This window comes from Rissa tridactyla, chromosome 9 (assembly GCF_028500815.1).
Source record: "Rissa tridactyla isolate bRisTri1 chromosome 9, bRisTri1.patW.cur.20221130, whole genome shotgun sequence".
NCBI classification, from domain to species: Eukaryota; Metazoa; Chordata; class Aves; order Charadriiformes; family Laridae; genus Rissa; species Rissa tridactyla.
In genome coordinates, this window is record NC_071474.1 from 2,635,506 (window position 1) to 2,641,505 (window position 6,000).

Below are 6,000 nucleotides of genomic sequence, written 5' to 3' on the forward strand. Positions count from 1 at the left end.
GCTGGTGGAGGGTGAACACCACGCTGCCCGTATTTCACGGTCCACAGGGGACTGGCACTCTCGTTTCCTACAGCTGACAGACCATGTTCACTCTCTCATCCCAAGCCAGTGAAAGGCAGCATCCATGGCCCTGGATGCATCCCTCTACAGACAGCACACACAGTCAAGCAGCTCCAGACAAACATCGTGGGCACGTTAACAGTGTCAGGGGACAGCTGATCCCGATTTCCCACGGGTGGCACTGGAGTGCTGGTGAAGTCCTTCATCTTCTCACTCCTGCAGCTCAGGGGCTACGGAAATTATTCTTTATTCTTACTGTACACTGAAGTAAACCAGTTTATTCTTTTTTCATTTGGTCCAGAGCCTGAAAAAGTTAAACGGAAAAAAGTCTCTTTGACTCCACTGTGCATTGGATCTTATATTTACAGCAAGTTAATGATGTCTCTGTACCACTCGGAGACCCACCTCAAAACAGCCCCTGGGGTGCTGCAGTGATTTCATCACATACCCTGGCTACAGGGTTACAAGAGCAGCACATACCCAGATAGCATGGACACCTCTCCAACCACCACTGCCAAGCCCTTCATCCTAGCTGGGACTGAGGGACCTTCGACACGTTGAAAGGCATTAGAACACACAGCGGCATTAATGACAGATGCTGGCACTGGTTAAATGAAGCCCAAGAAGGAGTTTGAATGGAACAACAGGATCCCTGGAGCACCGACTAAAAGACTTCCCGTCCTTCCTGCTGGTGCTATTGGCTTTGTGTGAGACCTGGTTTTGGCCACGAAGGTGGCAAAAGCAAAGAGACACAGGTTCAGAGCAGCCCATCCCGCCAAGTCAGTCCTGATGCTCCTTACAGTGGTCTTCACTGCTCGGAGGAGGAACGGAGGCATCAGTCCTCGTCTGACCGCTCTGTGGAAACCCAGAGTAAACATTTGACATCCACTAGATCAGCTCATTCATCCTGCGACAACACATCCCTTATTGTCCACCAGACAAGCTCTGCTGTGTTTCGTTTGCCTGACCTTTCCAGCGAGACCCCGATTGCCTTTGGTGACACTGTGCCCCGGGGCCGCATTCCTCCTGCGCTTTGCCATACTGGCAACATTGTGCGGTGGGACGTGCCGGCCTGGACATCATCGCGCAGCCAAAGCATTGGACCCTGCGGTACCCACAGCCCTCGCTCGTGCCAGCAGACCTGCCGTCGCCGGGATGGGCCGGCCGCCGCCAGCCCGTGTGGGCAGCGGCCAAAGAGGTGCCGAGACCCCACCAGCCCTGGGAAAGAAATGCCCACGGGTTTGAATATGATTAGCAACCCCAGGCTGGCAGCGCATCCATGGCATTTATTGTTCCAGGGCACAAGAGCTCTTTAGGGAGAAAAGTTTCATGAAGTGCCTTCGTGGAGAGATTAGACCATTTCCCTTCATTGCTATTATGCTCCGAGATAAAACTGGCGACGGCGGCTGATGGAGTGTCTGACTCTGCCTTTGTGTGCTCCGCTGTTTAAAGCTGTTCCCAGCAGGGAAAGTGACCCCACGATTTACAAAAAGGGACATTCTCCAGATCGGCGACGGCTGGACTGCGGCTCTGGGGCTGTCTCTGAGCAGCCAGCCTTGGGCCACAGCTCAGCCGGGGATGAGGGCGGCAGTGGTGACGCAAAGGTCTGAACCCTAGGGGCAATCGCAGCCATTTCGGGAATCCCTCTCTGGGACAGGGAACACATGCTCCAGGGAGAAGGCTGCATCCTGTTCTGAAGGCACAAGGGGACATCGATAGCTTTGAGCATCCCCAAAGCCTAGAGATGAACTTCCCTTACTGAGCACCCCCAACGCTATCACTTCCGAAGCTCTGTGCACTAGATGTTTACCATGATCACCCACCTCAGGGACCAAGGGGAAACCCTGTTGGATGGGATTGTGTAGGAAAGTAGTGATTTAGCTATTAAAGAACAGTCCATGGGGGTAATTGAGCTGGGTAGCTCCAACTCAACGCATCAAAGCATTTTCCTTCACTTTGTCACTACCTGGCTGGTGACCCAGGACAAGTTGCTTCACCCATTTCTCTTCTCTAGAACAACCACATACTGACCTCCTTCACTGAGATCTATAATGAGTCCCCATTTGAGAGGTGTTTTTTGGCTCTACACACCAAATGATGCTCTATTTTGCACATGCTTATGGAAAAAAAAACCCACACGTCATCTCAGAGACACCTGCCCCACAACATCGGTTCAATTCCAAGCCTCTATGGTGACTGCAGAGGGAAGAGAGACGAGACCAAGGGCAGCACTCCCAGAGAGCCGAGACCCGCCAGGAGCCACCGTACAGACAGACCTCTCGGCCGCCAGCGCTGTACAAGATCTGTCTTGCTGCCACCCACCCCATTTCTCATTTTCTCTTTTCATGGTTTTGCGATTAAAAGCAATTACAGTCTAGTCATATTCACGGGCTCACAAGGCGCCCTGAATGAATGCATCAAAGACAGGGCTACACAGAAAAGGATCGCCAACTCAAAGCCACAACACTTCCAGTTGCGTTCCTGGGTTGCGACGGGGCGAACCGATGGGGAGTTTGGATGTCTGGAGAACAAAAGCGCTACACAAAGTATTCCTGCCCGACTTGAATCCCAGCCCTGACTGCTGATACAGTCTCAAATGCAGTAATTATTGCTGGCTTTGAAGACTAACGTGTGCAGAGTGCACTTTCCACACCTATCTCACCTAAACGACAACACTTACCTCATCCTCCCCAGTACCTGCTCCTCCAAAGCCCTTTGTAGTCCTGCCAGCGCGGCTCATTATTGCTCTCAAATGCAGCTTCATCTGGAACAAGACAGTAACTTTATGCAGCAGGGAATGTTAAATGAAAAAGGTTGCCCTGAATTACAGCTCACATCACCATGAGAAAGCCTTTTTTTTTTTATTGTTATTATTATTTCAACCTGCATGATGAGGGGAAATTAAAGGATTAAGTTTCCAAATGGATGTCTATTGTGCACACCTCGCACATGCCCAGCCCCGGCTGGTCCTTGACCTGCCACCCTGAAGGACCCTCCTCTCCCTGGTCTTTTCTCATCTCCTTTTCATCCAGACTGTCTGCGTGCTTCGTCAGTGCAACCCAAAGCCAAATCCAATGAAGTCCCTTGTTGGAGATGAAGACTTCTTGCTATTTTACTGTGGAAGTGGCAGATCCAGTGAAGTGCTATAAAAGCAAGGTGGGCTTTCCCAACATCAGCCTTGCAGGACAGCAACCAGACTTAGAAATCTGCTCTCCTACCCACAGTGACATCCCTGAGGCAATAACAAAGGTAAACTAACTCAGATGAGATAACATCAGAAAGCCCAAATAGCTCTGACCTGGCGATGCGGAAAAGAAAGCATGTTTGCCCAAGAAAACGCTCTGAGGATATCTTAAGGATGGTCTTGACCAAGTGGAGCTGAGCCTGAGCACTGTGTCAACAGTGAATGTAAGCTCTGCAGAGCAGCTGTGGGCCACCGGTGAGCCGGAGCAGAGCTCAGCACATCCTAATCCTCCTTCCCAGAGATGGGTTTGGGCCAGTTGATCCCCACCACACTCTGCTCATACCCACCCAGTGCATGTTCAAACACACAGGGCAGCCTTAGCAGGCACAAGATCCATGAGATAAGACTGCTTCATCAGCTAAAACAAATAAATTTGGTTTATTTGGTTCTACAGGAGCTGGAAGAGTCCCTCACAAGAGGCCTAGCACCCATGCACCACGAGTGCCACCAGAAAGGGAAGGGTAGGTATCATGGCTTAGGCCAGATTGGCCAACGATGAGACACCAGGACACCTCAAACCAGGAGATGACACGCAGCCAAATGCCAACCAACTAAGGCATCTCATTTGCTCGGTTCCTGCACACCTTGCCTGGATGCCTGTGCTGGTGAAGATACAAGATAGGGTCCACTGGCTCTATCAGCCAACAAGTTGACTCCTCCAGCTCAGCTACATAAACCCATTTCTGATGGGTTTAGGCAGTTTAGAGGCATTAGCATCCAGGAGCAAGAGCTCCTTTGCCACGTGGGACCATATTCCCAAACCCTAGCAAGGAACCCCACCATCTCAATCAACATAGGGAAGCTCTTGTGAGGGCAGTGGCCAGGCATGCAGCACAGCTGTGCTCTGTAACCTCTGCGTGTTTGCGTTTCTGTGGCATTAAAGCTGAGATTTTACAGAGGCGCTGGTATATCGTAAAAAGGAAAGAGATTTAAAGACCTAAAGCACAGGTGCTCTCCGCTCTGTTCCGCTCTCGGGTGGGGTTGGTGCTGGGATCAGGCTTTGCCTTCTGCGTTTCCCCAGGGCTGTGCTGGTGGAGACCTGGCAAAGGGAAGACTGAAGCCACTTACCACCGGCAGTGACCGCACTCGAAGGAAGGAGAATTTTGGCATTTTGATTAAAAAGAGAAAGCATCGCCACTGCCCACGGTTGAAGCCAGCAGAGGAGTCACGGCGCCCGCCTGGCACCGGGCTGAATGCAAGCTCCAACCACGAACAATGTTGTGTCTGTGAAGCACTGATAATGTGGGGGGTGCCGCAGGAACCAGACAATCACTGCAATTATTTTAGACTTTTTCTGGCCCCGTGGAGCCTTGGTTAGGGAATAAATCCGCAAGCATTTTCCTTGCTCAAGCTGACATTTGGCAGCTCTAAGTGCCCAAATGCTGCTGCGCACAAGCAGAGGCTGCAAACTGTGACAGGTTTGGTACAACGTGGTGTATTCCCTGCCGCCTGGCTGAGCTCCATGAGTGACCCCAGCCCAGCAGCCGCATTTAGGAACATATCAGCTTATTTCCTCAGCTGTTTGGCGTATACATCTGAGAAAGGCACCACAAGTAGCTGTAGATAGCGCTGTTGCTCATTGCAGGGATTGCAAATCAGCGTGATCTTCTCCAGATCCTCCGGGACTGAGGCTCCCAACCTTCCGACTCCTCTAAACATGGGGGGCAGTTTCAACTGGGGTTCAAAGCCACGTAAGAAGTCAGCAGAAAGCCTGCTGCACCCTGCTCGGGAAACCTATAGATGCATGGAGGCAGCTCTGCTTACAGGGAGCTGAGCCCCAGGAACCTGCAGGGCCCAAGAGGCCACAGAGCGCACACCACTATCCTCAAAAACAACAAAAAGGGAATTGGGGAAAGCGCCCACAGCTCACTACTAAAAGGGAAAAGACTCCAAACAGGTTTCTTTATTATACCATTACTTTAGGAGGTGTTCAGAAGGGCAGAACATCAACTCCCCACCAGTTATAAAGTAGTACCGCCAAACAGATGGTCTTTAATATGATCATCTGTCCCCAGCATTAACATCTGTGCTGGCATGTTAACGAGCCAAATTACCAGAAGCGCTGCCAATCCACCACGTCTAGCAGTGCTTGACCCTACATTTTGGAGTTTTCACTGATGTTTGCTTTTTAGAGCATATGTAACAAAAAAATCATCTCCTAGTCTCCCGAACAGCAAGCACACACTATCTCGTTCAGAGCTACATCAAGAAAAGAAGAAAAATAGCTTTGAGGCACAACTATGTATAACATTTTAAAGGCAGCACTTAAGCTATCAGAAATCATCTTTGCTTGCTAAACCCAGCGCCGTCTCAAACCAGCTCCTGTCCCCGCAGCTCTAATCCATGCCGACCAAAAAAGCCTTTGGGTGTCTATCAATACAATTTCAGCCTTAATTACAGAGAGCTATTAAGTAACACTATTGTTCCCTGAAAAAGCCTGTCGAGTTATTTATTAGGAAAGGATTTGGCAGATTGAGCCAAATTGCCAAACCTTTGATGAACTGAAACCTCATTTTCCCTGTGATCTCAATGAAACAGGTTGGTTCTTTTTTTCCCCTTAACGCTTTGAAATCTGAAGTCTGAGTAGTTGTCAGTAAGTGATGATGACAAAGGGCTATTTTCCTGCCACTCAAAAACTGAAGTTTTGCTAGTCTTTGCAGTGAAAAATAATCTGGCCAAAGCAACAAGGTTAGTGA